Source organism: Dermacentor variabilis, chromosome 9 (assembly GCF_050947875.1).
Source record: "Dermacentor variabilis isolate Ectoservices chromosome 9, ASM5094787v1, whole genome shotgun sequence".
NCBI lineage: Eukaryota > Metazoa > Arthropoda > Arachnida > Ixodida > Ixodidae > Dermacentor > Dermacentor variabilis.
In genome coordinates, this window is record NC_134576.1 from 105,683,388 (window position 1) to 105,698,077 (window position 14,690).

A 14,690-nucleotide genomic window follows, 5' to 3' on the forward strand; every position below is an offset into this window, starting at 1 on the left:
AGCGGAACAAAATTTTCCTCTCAGGGTTAGGTTTTCCGTGCAAGAAGCATGACATGTTGGCAAACTTTGGAGTTGGGTAAGACCTTGGGTCTGTATCGTTCGGGTCTGGCTTGGCTGGGTGGTTGCGTCCTTCACCGTAGCCTAATTTGTCTTAATAGATTTAGGAAAAGGGGTTAGATGTCCGTGAGAGATTCGATACGCGTTCCTTAATATTTTTACATGTACTTCGCGATTTAAACTTTTTTTCTTTTCTTTTTTATCTTCTTTCTACCGTTTTTGATTACCATTGTATTGCTCTATTATGACGTACATAGTTGAGGTTGGCCACATTTATAAAAGACAAGTATCACAAACAGACTTTAGTTTTCCCCGAAGTAGTTCACTTACAGATGATGTCTCGGGGAGGCCAGTACTGGACAACAAGGGCCGACATGAGGTCGGGTATGCCCTCCCGTGCTGGTCTTTCCCAAACGTCCGGTACACTAAATCTCGCTGTGGCCATTGGCACCACAAGTTTGTGGTAATGAGTGTAAATAGCAGATACCAGCGATGCATACAAAAACAGAACGCAAGGGGAAGAAAATGGAAAGCCCTTACGCACAGTTGGAACTTTAGACATTACTATTAGAACATGTAATGCCAGGTAATGTAAATCTTAAGAAACTTGTACAGGAAAAGAACACACGTAGCACAGTAGGTATTGTAACTGCTAAGCAAGCAGTGCTTTTTTCTAGTAGAAATATAAATGTATTGAAGGAAGTAGTATTAGTCCTGTTACTTAGTTAAGAGATGACAACTTCCTCAACACGTAAAAAGTTGCTTAGTTAAGAGCTGGCACACAGTATTGACAGTTTTCGTTGGTTCTACACTGGCTGTGGCTTCTGCGAGGTGCTATAAGTTCGCTTTGACTGCTGGTTTTAGTAGCACGTTTTTTGACAGAGCCAACACCATGACTTGCTTTGGAGCATCTCTTAATCCGAGGCATGTGTAGTGGAAGGACTTGCAACCAGCACCGCTGCGTGCAAGCTTCTTCCTTGCTTCGGGGCCATGGTAGTAGCATTTTCCACTCGTACCTGGAACGCGCAGGGGCAACAAGGTGATCGAACTTTGTTGGGTGAAGCCCAGCGCGATTACGTTTCGCCATGACTGCCTCAGAGCGTCGGTTCACGCTGCAATACCGTGACGGTGGTCCCAGAAAACAATGTCGTAACCGCGCGCCTATGCGCGCACCTGTCCGTGAGGTTCCTTAACAAGGCGGAATGTAGCCTAAGTAGGCGACAGCGGCGCATGTGACATCACGTGCACAGCAGCATAATGTATTTTTTGTGTTCTCTATTATATGTTTCTAGCTTCGATCCATACCGTGATACTGGTTTTTTTTTTTCGTTTAGAACAACGCTGCGCACTTTACTTCAGGCCAAATATGGCCTCAATTTGGGCAACAAGTGCAAAAAGCTTTTATCTCGGTGGTCAGCCAACACAAGTACACGTTGCTGGGCTTGTCGGTTCATATTGCTGAGTAGACCATAAATATGATCTCTTTGGCGCGAACAAGGAAGGACAGAAGGGAACAAGAGGAGCGCCCGCCAACAGTCCGTAGACGCCTACTCCGAGTATGTTAGCCGCATTTGTGCATGTGTTATCGTGTTTTATTAATTGCTCTCTCATGCTCTTATTTTTGTAGTGAACACAACAAGGCCTCTAAAGTCAGCGGCAGACGGTATCAAGAAACCTGTAAACAACAGCATTCCTTTTGGCGGCTCCAGAACTCTTGCAGGCCCTTTGAAGACGTTGGTCATGCCACGTCTGGTGTTACCGCGCTGTCGCTTAACCCCAAAAGTAACAGCGGGAAAGTTCGATAAAGTGTAATAAAATTTGTTATTGCAAAAACAACAAGTTGAACTATTTGAAAAGCTTGCAACAAGAAATGATTAAAACTTCTTTTTCCTACTTGTCATTTGAGCCACGTGGGGAATGCGTATGATCTATGCAAGGAGCACGCGTGTGCTTAAAGGGCCAAACCAGGCCCACAAGTGAACGGGCCAGAGTTCGGCATAGCCCGGCACCGCGGCTTCCGACCCAGGCCCGGCCCAGGCCCGAGAGCTCATGCAGTGCTCTAGTACGCGGCGGTGCTTTCCAGAGCTCGCACATTCTCGGCATAAGTTGCTCTTTCGGGCTGGAAACAAATTGTCGCCAATTCTTAAGCCCGTGTTGGTGGCGATAGAGGCAGAAACGTCGGCTGGGGTGATCGAATTACCAATAAAGAGAAAACTATTACTCAGCAAATTATTGTGCAGGTGGCCTCACTCCAGACCACTTCTGTCAGCGTACTTGACAGCGGATAAATTCTGTGCTGCCAGGTATTCTTGCTTCTGGAGTGTGTTCGCCATTGTAAGGCACCTCAAGTTGTGGGACAGGGATAGGGAGATGGGATAAGGTGCATTGTTAAAAGTGAGAAATGACATTTTCAAGAGATAGGTGTTCGGGTAGTCGCCGCAGTTCATGCAGCGAAAGGAATCTTCTTCGAGACCCGGGAGAAGTGGATGCAGGCGGGGGTCAAGAATGTCTTGTGCATGATGGTGGCTTGCTTGACGTATGATGTGCGAGTGTAAGAAAAAAAGTGGCGAGAACGCTTGAATGACTCGGCGGTATTGCGCTGTACTGATTTATGTTTCTTCTATGATGCTGTTATTGTTGACATCGGGAGATGTAGAGAAGAATCCTGGCCCTCTAACAGAGCAAATGTTAGACAATTTTGGACAACCAGGATAAATCGGACCGAAGGCTAAATGCTATTACAGAGGAAACCTCAGCCCTAAACCTTAAAACAGAGCGACTAACCAATATTCTTGCTGAATTTTTGCAAATCTCTTCCGGAATAACCTCTCCGAAGGCGATTGGGACAGCATTAAATAGAGGATCCCAAAAGTGGTGGTCCGATCTAAGGTCAAGATACACAAATAAGGACCTCCTGGCACACCAAGACTAGATTGTGGCTAACACTTGGTTGAGTCATGATTCCAAGTTGTTGAAGGAAGGTGATCGTCTTGAGGCATTGCGCCTTAGGACTAATCTGTATCCAACCAGGTCTCTCACTAACAAACAAAGCAGCGATCCGACGTCACGACTATGCTGTCGTTGTCATGAAAAACCGGAAACTACATTCAACATTTTGCAGGAGTGAGTCTGCACCTCGCGCGTACTGAGCGATGCAAGTTCGTAGCGAAACAGGTTGTCCGTCTAGTGCAGGAAAAGAATCCGAGTGTTGCGGTTCAAGAAGAACCTCGATTAACGACTCGGGAGGGCACTAGGCTGAAGCCTGACGGTCATTGAGACTGTGGACGAAGTGTTGGTGGTCGGCTGGCTGTCGTATGGGATGCCAATGTAGGAGTGCTTAAGTACAAGGCGCGTGAGAAGGCAACAAAGTATGGTCCTTTACGGAGCTGCTTCGATACGCGGCAGAAATTCTCTCATAGTTTGGTTTTCGGAGCAAGAAGCATGACATGTCGGGAAGCATTGGGGTTGGGGAAGACCTTGGGTCCGTCTCGTTCGGATCTGGCTTGGCTGAGTGCCTGTGTCCTGCGAGACAGTTTAATTTGGTGTCCCAAAGAGATTCGCTTCGCGTTCTTTAATATTTATATTTTACATTATGGTTCAACTTTTTTACCTTTTTTCTTCCTGTGCTGTTTTTGACTACCATTGTTTTGCTCCTAACGACGTAGTAAGTTGATGTTGGCCACAGCTATACAAAACATGTATCACAAACAGACTTTAGCTTCCCCAAGGTAGCTCACATGCAAATGACGTCTTAGGGCGGCCAGTACTGGACAACAACGACCGACATGAGGTGGGGTTTCCCCTCCCGTGTTGGTCCTTCACAAACGTCTGGTACATTAAATCTAGCTGGGGCTACTGGCACAACAAGTGCGGTAATGAATGTTACTAGTCGAGGAAATGAAAGTTAAGATCGCTTCTCTTGAAAAGACCAGGCTGAACGATCAACAAAGTTAGAAAATAGAAGCAGACGCAACAACCTTGTAGTTTTGGGTGTTCAGGACAGGAGCAAAGAAGCTGAGGCTGACTTTAAGAAATGACATATTTCGGAAGCAGTTGGACGTTGAAGTAATTCACCGCAGAATTCACCGCATCGGAAAAAAACACCCAACAAAATGTCGACCCATAATAATGAACTTTCTTACGGCAGGGAAAGGATAGCGTGCTGCAGAATTGCAAAAAAAAAAATGAAAGGGAGTTCTGTAAGCAATGATTATGCGCATAAAACTGTAGTAGTTCCCACAAAAATTGTTGGAAAGTGCTGCTGATGACAGGGCGAATGGTAAAAAGGCAACCCTCCTCGGTGACAAGATTAAGATAGACGAGCAAGTATACATATGCGACACAGCTCGAAATGAGCTGTGCCGATATCAGAATCACCGAGATAAAGGTTCTTAAAGCACACGTTCTGAAGCCGGTGTAGCGCAGAACACGCATTCGTCTCGGAATAAGCCACCTGAACTATAAGTACGCTTGATTCTCTTGAATGCTCGTAGCATTAGTAATAACATTACTGATCTCGAATATATATTACTGTCGGAGCACCCTCATGTTGTGTTAATATAACCGAAACCTGATTAAGCACCTGGATACCAAGCGATTATATTGCACCGCCAGGGTATAACATGTTTAAATGGGACAGAGATGCAATAGGTGGGGGCGTCGACATTGTTAAGGGTAAGCTGAAAGACTTTTCGAAAATAATGAGTTCCCTTCGGCATTGTACACTTTTGAATCCACTCAACACGAATATCTCGTTTAAAAAGGGCGGAAACAAACGCAAGCGGCTGTTCTTTGCAAGAAAACGCGCACCAGCGCCTCAGGGCATCGCGCGAACGCCGCTGTTGCCCGTGATTGGTCGGGACCGCTGTGACGTCATTCACGGGGATCGCCCGTCGGCGCCGCCGTTTCAGAGCGTAGCACGCTGTTCTGTTCTGGCTTCACAGCTGAGTTGTAAGTATTATGGGACGTTCTCACTATCTCGGACAGATTGTATTTTCGCCGTACATGTGCGAACCGACAGCCGATACAAAAAACGATGGCGGTAACGGAGGCAACGACGGTGTTGAGTGCGTCAACAGCGAAAGCAATGTGTGCACCTTCTCGCGTGTTAGAAATCTTAGCTGGTACGTATGTTTTTTCATGTAGTTGCACGTTCCAATGACGGGAGGAAAAACGCGCTAAAGTGTCACTGGGAACTTGCTGCTTGAAGAATGCCGAAGCACTAACTTCTCATTAGATTGTAAACACAGGTGCGATTCCGCGATGTCAAGCACCTTGCCGCTGCTTAGCTAAAGTTCCGTGGTTTTTGCTTGTTGATACACGCTCGCGAACATACGTGCCGCGTTTCAACGCGCGCACATAGTGCTGCGAGGTACAGTCATGGAAGTTGCTTATCATGCACATCCAGACAGGGCGAGGGGGATTATGTGTGCAATATTCATACTATGGTTCGACTACATTACGATTGTGGCTCGATTAACAATCGGTATGCGTGCTGCATGCTAGTGTTGACTTACAGATATTATGAAGTTTTGCGCCGCCGTATCATGGTAACTTTACGGTAACTGCAACCGTACGTCGAATGTCGCTAGGCAAGCCTATACTCCTTTTCATACCTCAGGTGCAACGCTGTGGAAGCTACGCAAGAAGTCCGGTCACCAAATTTATTACTCCCTGCGTTTCCGTCTATGCTTCGCAGCGTGCCAGCGGCGTTTGCTCTCGCGAGTATACACGTGAAGCTGCCGCGACGGGCTGCAATTAAAAAATAACGGAAAGCAAATTGATTTAACGTTTTAGCAGCCGTCTAAGTACACGGATTGTTTCTATGGGCAAATTCTCTCTCTTTTTTTCATTCAGAACTGAGCGCCTCTTGGCGAAGGCCGCTCTTCGAGGTGGCGAGGTGTCTCTTGTGGGAGAATATAGACGTAAAAACGCCGGGCTTCAGTCGCGCCGATTTAATTGGAATACCGATTGCCCACATCGTTGTCAAGCTCCGATTATAATCACTGTCGCGGAAATGGTCCGAGCACAGCGCAGTTGATTTCGTCGGCACGAAATTATCTCTCCTCACCGCACGGACCCACTGCGCTGCAATCTTTTTGTCCTTCGGGAACGTGTGAAACACCACATCGTCTCGCCCACCTGTGTTCGCACAGCCGAATGTTGCACAGAACGAGGGCATGTTGGGCGCCCTTAGCAGTAGGCACTCGCGCAGCACAGAAAGGAAGCGCAGTTCACGAAAATCGCAAAAGGAAACAAACGTCAGCGGCGGCAGATCTCTCATAGCGTCGTTTAGTAAAGCGCAGGACGGAAAGAAGCATGCCAACAGATGCCAGCACGCAGGTCCGGCCGCACGGTCCCATGGAATGAAGTTACTTTTGGGGGTTCTCTGCTCCGGTTGCCTCACCCGGCGCTCCCGAAAGCGACAAGGGCATGTCCGCGGGTCGGATTTGGAAAGCGATTTCCGCCCCTTATATCAACAAAAAGAAGAACAAAATTTCAGAACCGTAAATTAATAGGTCTGTTCTTCCCAACCCCTGCGATTCATGGAAATTGAAAACCGTTTCAGCTTCCCTCTAAGGATTGTTGTCGGGTCATAATGGTAGAAAGCAATGTGTCAGAGTCAGTGTGGTCTAAACTAATTTTTGGGAACATTGCCTACCTTGTTGGAGTAGTTTGCAGGCCACCAGCCACTCCGGTTGAATTTTTAGATGGCCTCATCGAATTTCTCTGCACTCATGTAAACAGAGGCTCTAGACTAATATATTGGCTGGCGACTTTAGCTTGGCACACATTTATTGGGAGGCTCTGTCAAGTAACCAAACCAAGACAATGAGTGCAAATAAATTATTGGAAATTGCCTTTTTCATGACTTAGGGCAAATGTTTAACAAACACACAAGGGTGACACCCGCATCCCGCTCAATATTGGATTTGGAATTTCTGTCCAGTAATGCAGGAGCATATGACTTATCAATTCTGGATGGTATGTCCTACCATAATATTGTTTCAGTAAACATACTGCCATCGTCGTGCAATCATTCTGCCTGCTTAGGGCGTAAAGAACGAGTGTCAAAGATGACGAAAGAGCAGATGATTCAGTCTTGGACTATTTAGAACAATCATTTGACGAATTTGAAATTGCCTCCCAGTAAGAGTCAGTCGAGGAATTGTGGCAGCGATTGAAATACATTACAAATTGCGTCGACAGATTTGTACCAAGTCCTTACAAAAGAAAAAGAAAAAAATCCATGGATAATTGGCGACATTGTTCACATCAAACTTAAAATAAGAAGGCTACGCAAACAGTCAAAGAAGTTAAACGAACTATCACAGGTGCGGAGCGGCTTTAAAACAACATTATCAGAATAAAAAAAAGTACTTCGATGACACTCTCGCAAACTTCCTTAAACATGCGCCACAAAAAATTTGGCGTTTTTTGGGGGGAGCACAGGAAGCGAAACTAGAGCAGATAACAATATAGGGCGACCTTGTCACAGACACGCAACAGATAGATGGTTTCAAGTTCCAGTCAGTGTTTCACAGAGATAAAGAATCACGTCACAGATGACGTAAACTATTCCTGCGCTTTTTCTTTGGAGCCTCTCGTTTCACGAGGAGGGCGTGTTTCATCAACTGCTTAACTTAGATTCAAGAAGGCCAGTGGCGCCTACGGGATACTGACATTATTTCTGGAGCGATATGCCGAGTGGATGCCTTTTTATTTAGCAATTATTTTTGAACGCTCTTTACGTCCTCAATCCATTCCACAAGATTGGCGCGAGGCTGCTGTTACTCCGGTGTTCAAAAGTGGAAATCGCCTGCTTCCAAACAACTTTCACCCTGTATCCCTGGCATCTGTATGCTGCAAACGAACTCATGGAGCACGTAATAACAAGACACATTATTCATTTTCTAGAAACAAATAAGTTACTTCATGCAAATCAGCATGGCTTTGGACAGGGCCTCTTAACGGTTACCCAACTAGTCAAAACGGTTCACAATTTTTGAATGGCTAAAGACATACACCAACAGACTGATGTGATTTTCGTTGATTTTAGGAAAGCGTTTGATAAAGTGTCGCATAATAAACTGCTTTTTAAACTCCGCCAAGTAGGTATCGATAACGGTATTTTAAAATGGATTGAACTATATTAAAGAGGTAGGAGGCAAGAAGGAGGCAAGTTGTACGCGTTAGTAATTATGAGTCGGGTCTTTTGGAGTTATCTTGTGGGGTACCACAGGGGTCGGTGCTAGGCCCATTATTATTTTCGCTTTATATTAATGATGTAGTTAGTTGTTCAGCCTCCACTGGTGTTGAAGCTTTTTGTAGATGACTGCTTACTTTATGCACCAATTACCTATAAAAACGATCAGGTGAAACTTAACCCGTGTCCGGAAGGTCTTCATACTTGGTGTCAGAAATGGGACATGGAAATTATGTCAAAACCACCTTCGCGAACAATACCCGAAATAAAAAGGTTGTTTCCTTCCAGTATCACATCTGGAATGTTATTTTGACAAATGCGCCTAGTTTCAGATATCTTTAGAAAAACTAAATTATGGGGTTTTGCGAGCCAAAACTACTCTGATTATGAGGCACGCCGTAGTGGAGGACTCCGGAAATTTCGACCACCTGCGGTTCTTTAACGTGCACCTAAATTTAAGTACACGGGTGTTTTCGCATTTCGCCCCCATCGACATGCGGCCGCCGTGGCCGGGATTCGACCCCGCGACCTCGTGCTCAGCAGCCCACCACCATAGCCACTGAGCAACCACGGCGGGTTATTTCAGATATCTTTTATATTGATTACTAATGACCTAAACTAGCGCAGCCAGATTGAAAATGTGTGCTCTGCATCGCACAAAAAGATGCGTTTTCTTCGAGTAAACCTACGAAGCGCCACCAAACACGTTAAGCTAATGGCATACAAAACTTTTAGTCGACCTGTTCTAGAATACGCTGCCGTAGTTTCGAGGCCCCATCAAAAAGTCTAAACGCAAAACTAGAAAGAATTCTGACTTGCAGTCCGATTTATATGTTCAAGGTACAAAACAACAGATTCGGTTACCTAAATGCTAAGCTCATGTAATTTGGAATTAGAAATTAGGCGACAGAGGAACAGGATAAAATTATTTCAGATTCTCTAGGGTCATGCAAAGATTGATAAGAACAGGTACATACGTGCACGTGGTAGACTTAGCAAGAGCATAATTCATGGTGCAACCATCCAGCCTTATGCCACCCGCACAAACGTCTTTTGTTTTTTGTTTTTTCCTGATGTCAGAAAAATAGAATGGACTACCTGCATATATTGCTGAATGCACTGATGTAAAAGCGTTTGAAACTTTTCTTGATAGTGTTGTTCCCTGAAATTCATTCAATGTTTTCTTGATGTTCTGCATTCCTGTCAGTCATTCTACGGCACTTGTTCGATGATCTTTTGTTGAAGTTTTATCATACGTCAAAGTTCCTTCCATATCATTTTTGTATATGTGATGTATTCTCTCTCTGTAATGACCCTCACATGAGGGTTAAGAGTACGTTTAAATAAAGATAAAATTAAGGTGTGGTTATAGGGCGCGTCTGGGTAGATCCAGGGATGACGGAAGCCCGGAAAGGAATTTCTCGGGCGAGCAGGTCAGCTCCTTCAATGTCCGGCATACCCTGGAGACCTGTGATCCAGACGACTTCGGCAGGTAAGTCTAGGTAGCGTTTACTTTGTTGAGCAAAGTGTGGGAGCGAATCACGTATTAGACGCTGTCAAAGTGGTTGTGGAGTCGTTAAATATAATGGTGACAGAGGCGATGATAGCAAGGGAGCATGGGTAATAGACGCTCCAATGGCGTGTGATTACGCCATGCAAGGCTCAAAGGGAGCAAGGATTTCTGTGTGAGTGGTGTGCGAGTAGTGATGTGTGACAGCTATGGCCGTGTGTGTTCCAGCCGTTCTCATACTTGTCTGAAGTTAAGGTCGGTGTGGATTGCCGGCGGTGCAGCGAATCTAGTTTGCCGTGCATTGAGTTCGTCGGGCTGAACTGAAAAGTGGATGCTGCGCTGATACAAAGATGATATAAGATGTGAGCGAGTAGCAGTGGGAAGAAGTACGTCCCGTAGAAGGGGGCGGATGGGACATATGGTAACCTAGTTAGGCGAAAATTGGTCCCTGTCGAGTGAGGAGAATTCGGATTTCATGACAGCCTCTATGGATGGCAACTAATAAATTTGAAGCACGCGCTAGGTGCTGGCATTGATTAGGAAGTCCATGGCCAACTTCGTCCTCTACAGCAAAGCTGCTTATGGCTAGAGTTCCGTGCATTTTTCGTGTGTCTAATCTGTGTGAGCAAGAACTATCATTATCATTAATGGCTCGTGCCACTGCGTGTCGGTGCGGTGGTTTCGGTCTCAAATTGTCTCTATATATCGCGACATGAAAACACGCATATATCGCGACATGAAAACACGAATACACTGAACGAATGTACAACACGAATCAACGCGGATAAATAAAGGAGGTGTGTGCGTAGCTTTCGTCACGGTTACCACTTAACAAGACAAATGTGTTCGTACCTTTGTTCAAAATTCTATGGGACCTCTTTGTCGTATGTTACACAGCTACGCTGGTCATGTACCTTCACAGAGTCGAATGGCTCATGATGTTTCTGCGTATCAACGCACACAACTTGGATTTCTGCTGCTTTGCGATTCGAGTGTATGGGGTATGGCACCGGAGGCGGAATATTGAGAGGGCGTTACACTCTCAGCCCCACATCTTTTCTAGTTCACGAGAGGAAGTGGAAATACGACGGGATCCGCTGAGTACGCGCTCGCCTTATTGCCCCTTGTCATAAGTGCACACCAAAGCTCCTTCGATGCAAATTAGCATAGAGCTCTCAAGGGAGCATTAGTTCAAGAGTTGTATCATTGCACACGGCCTCCGATGAAGCTTTTAACAGCAACCGCAATGTGCCCTTGGCGCACCGGTCATCTGGCAAGAATACAAGGTTTGGGCCGAAGTACGCATTATAAAGCATTTATGTTTTGTGTTCCGAAACTTCTCTTAGTACATTGGAGCTGAAAACAATACGCACGTAATAAAGTCGTTGCTTTACCAAGTACGGATGCTTTGTTTGTGATGCTGGGCACAATGTGCGCCGGCTGCGCACTATATAGCTGTCCCATGAAAGCGTCACCGCCAAAGGAGCCCGCCAGCGAATAACTATAAATGGCGATGGCTGAGTACTTTTGTTCTCATCGGGTACGGGCTGTACAATTATGGCTTTAGCCAACTTAAAAGTCGAATAAAACAGAAAATTTGAATTTGATATGAAAACATTTCATCAAGCTGAAGCATTCATTCAACACTGCCTCCGTTATTTTCCAACCAGTTACAAAATTTTACTAGATGTATTATGCCAAATTCTATGATTTCTTGAATCATCATTCTGTTAGTGGAGCACAATGCTTACAACTTACTCTTTTTAAGTCATTGCTGTTTATTTTCTTGCGCTGTGCAACTACGTAAGTACAACATTGCAGGTACAGCATCTCTTGGCTTTCCTTCGTCAACCATGGAACACATGTTCAAGTACGTCATCGTGGCTCACAAGGACACCGTCCAGGCGCATGTGTGTATAGTCCGTCTGCATTGGCCGAGGTGGTTGCAGGACCACTTTTCAAAGTCCGAAAGAGATTGTAAATGGAGTTGTAATGCCACCATTGATACTATGTGATCAGCCTTTACCCGCTCACGCCAAATCTTATGAATCCTTTTCACAGGTCTGATGGTAATGTGCACAGCTGCTACCACTACGACCTGTTAGGTCGAGGATGATTTTGAGAATACCATCAAGAGGAGGCTGAAAGCCTGACTTAGTGTTTGTTTTTTATAAAATGGATGCAAACGTTGCTAATGTGCCAGTGACCGTAAGGACATGTGTGCTTCGAACACATGTCGACACTCTGCTGAGTTTTTCACATTTGTGGCTGCACGAGAGTAAAACAAAGCACGTTGTAGGTACGGCCTGCACATATACAAACCGGTAAGTTGTAAGCGGTGCTGGTATTAGGGCAGCCGTTGCCGAGTACTTTGGCCATCGTGAACAACTTATACAGTGCTGCACGCTTATGAATGTCCCTGGACTTCAGTAAGGCTTCAGGTGAGCCTAGTTAGAACATATTTCGGCTTACTGTGCTAACTTTCGCACAAAACCTGTTTGTAATTTTGCTTGTATTTAACCAGAGCAGCAAGCCAAAACAGGCTCGCCTTTCTTTAAATGCAAAGCATTTATTTGCGAACATTTGCCCCTTTGACAGTATCTATCTAGCCACCTACGCCTTGGTGCTCTCATTGCCGTTTCATTAAGTTTGTATGTACCAAAATTGGCATACCACGACAAGAGTGTATGACGAATATAAAGGATATAGGTCATGATATGCGTGTCATGTAGGCCACAAAGGGCCGCCTACGTCTCTGTGCTCTCATGGTCGTTTCGTTAACTTGGTAGGCTCCCCGCAACACTGTTTCGCATAACATCGATTCCCGCAGGGCGTGGGTACTGCCTATTTTTTTTCTGACAAGTTGCACTCTGCCCTTTTTCTTTAGTTATCACTTTTACTCACTCAGTGATCCGATTAATACGTATCGATATGAAAGCAAACCAGAATGACTGAAAACTGAAAACGCATTTATTTATGTTATGTAGCTTTTGTACATTTGCTATTGCTGCAGTGCCTGTAAAGGCTGAAAGGACCATAACAGATGTTTCCCCACACTATCGCCAAGTCCTTTGTCGTTGTGGGATTGCGAGGCGAAGCCATGTCCTAGGGCACGGGGTCGACACACACACATACAGAAGTCGTTTACTAAATACGGCGAGCGTACGTCTTCCATTTGCACGGGTTTTGAGCGTGTCCTGCGAGCCACGTTGCATGTACAGTCGAGAGCAAAAGTCTACAGACCACGGCATCATCAAAAGATCAATTTCTTTAAGCATAGCAGTGCAACGTGAAATAGGTTTAACGCAAGACGCTGGTCAAACGGGCGCACGTAGGCTGCACTACTTGATTTTGGCGCTTCAGTGATGGAAGTCACTCTTAGTGTTTTGAAGCAGCTTTTGAAGCAGAACTTCATGCTTTTGGAACAGAAAAAAATACTACACAGCAAGGAAACCATAATATGAGAAAACCTGCGTACTTTAAAAATATCTCAATTTATTGTGGTTCACATATTGCACAGATTCAGTGTACTAAAGAACAAAATGAACACTTCAATTCTCAAGGTATACGGGACAGTTTTTCTTTTGCACATTATAACTGTGTCACAGGAATATTTAATATCACAAAGAAATAACCACATCACAGATTATTCAGCACAAAAAATGCAATATCACCGTGAAATTTATCAGCGGGCCACTAAATTGAAATCTGTACTTCTAGACTACACTATATTTGATTCTTTAGGCCTGTAAGGGAAGCTACAAAATTTGCGCTGTGCACTTTGTGCGAATCGCATTGATTCATATCCAGCAAAGCAGGATCTACGAGCTCATTTAAAAGTTTCTTCAACGTCAACATGACATTGGGCCCATCACTGTAAAAGCAAAGCATGTTTCTCTGAGGCGAAGTTTGGATAGTTTTTCCTTACACACGCTAGAATGATACCTGCTGTTGCATAGCCCAAGTGAAAGAAGTGCAGATCCTGAACTACAACACGTTTTTGTGCACCGAAAAAGTGTGACGATGACGTCCAGCTGTTGGCAGCATTATTCTGGCAGGGGTGTTTCAGCATTTAACATCGTGTAATGTTACGTGTTTGCCTTGTTAAGTTCGTCTGACTGCTTTCTTAGGGTAGGGTCCTAAACCATCTGATATTATGCAAAAAATATTTCGCCCACACTGGAACTCTCCGGCAATTTTTGGAGTCCGGGGGCATCAATGGCATAATCCATGTGGCTGCATCCCCGTGCGAATAGGTATGCAGACATGGAAACTCTAAGTTCAAAATATGTTTCCGCTCGAGCAGCGCGGTCCGCCTCAGAGTCCAGGTCCAGATGAGAACATGACTACAGTTGAATTTGACTGTAGCAGGCTTCTTTAGGATCCCCAGCACATTCCTTTGTTGGCTGCAGACATTCAATGTGGCGCTCATTCGCAGCGTGACGCGGTTACGCCGTGCTGTGAACAGCTCATGACTGTGTCGCAGAAGATGCACAAGGCTTCTTTGATGCCTCCTGCGCAGTAACTAGTGATGGTGTCTCCACTGGCTTCAACCTCGCTGAGAACTTGTACATTATAAAATTTGCTGTGACGACCTGAAAAGAAACGCTTACTGAGATTATACAAACTGATAACGCAACCGCACGAAGTCTCCTTATAGCTTTAACGCATTAATACCTAAGCGATAATAAATTTTTAGAAAATTTCTACGACATTCCTAAGAAATGTTCTACCGCGTTTCGGGGAACTCGGACCACCCAGGGTCCGGCGCTAAATGCGAAGATGACAGCGAAGAAACAAGGAAACAGTGGTGCGAGCTTGCACACGAAGAACTACACGCGTATTTTTGGCTTTCGGTTTTCGCCTCCACAACGCGCACACGGCGTGCCCAGGGCATACGAAGAGCAAACTATTGGG

The 14,690-nt window shown here is 45.2% G+C and overlaps 1 long non-coding RNA gene across 1 annotated transcript in view; it reads left to right on the plus strand.

Moving 5' to 3' along the window:
* The window catches only part of LOC142557212 (uncharacterized), a 220,910-nt gene extending 218,955 nt beyond the window's left edge, over positions 1-1,955 (plus strand). The window contains exon 2 of the long non-coding RNA XR_012822745.1: positions 1,685-1,955. This is a non-coding gene — a long non-coding RNA (uncharacterized LOC142557212). The remainder of the gene's footprint in view (positions 1-1,684) is intronic.
* The last annotated feature ends 12,735 nt before the right edge of the window (positions 1,956-14,690 follow it).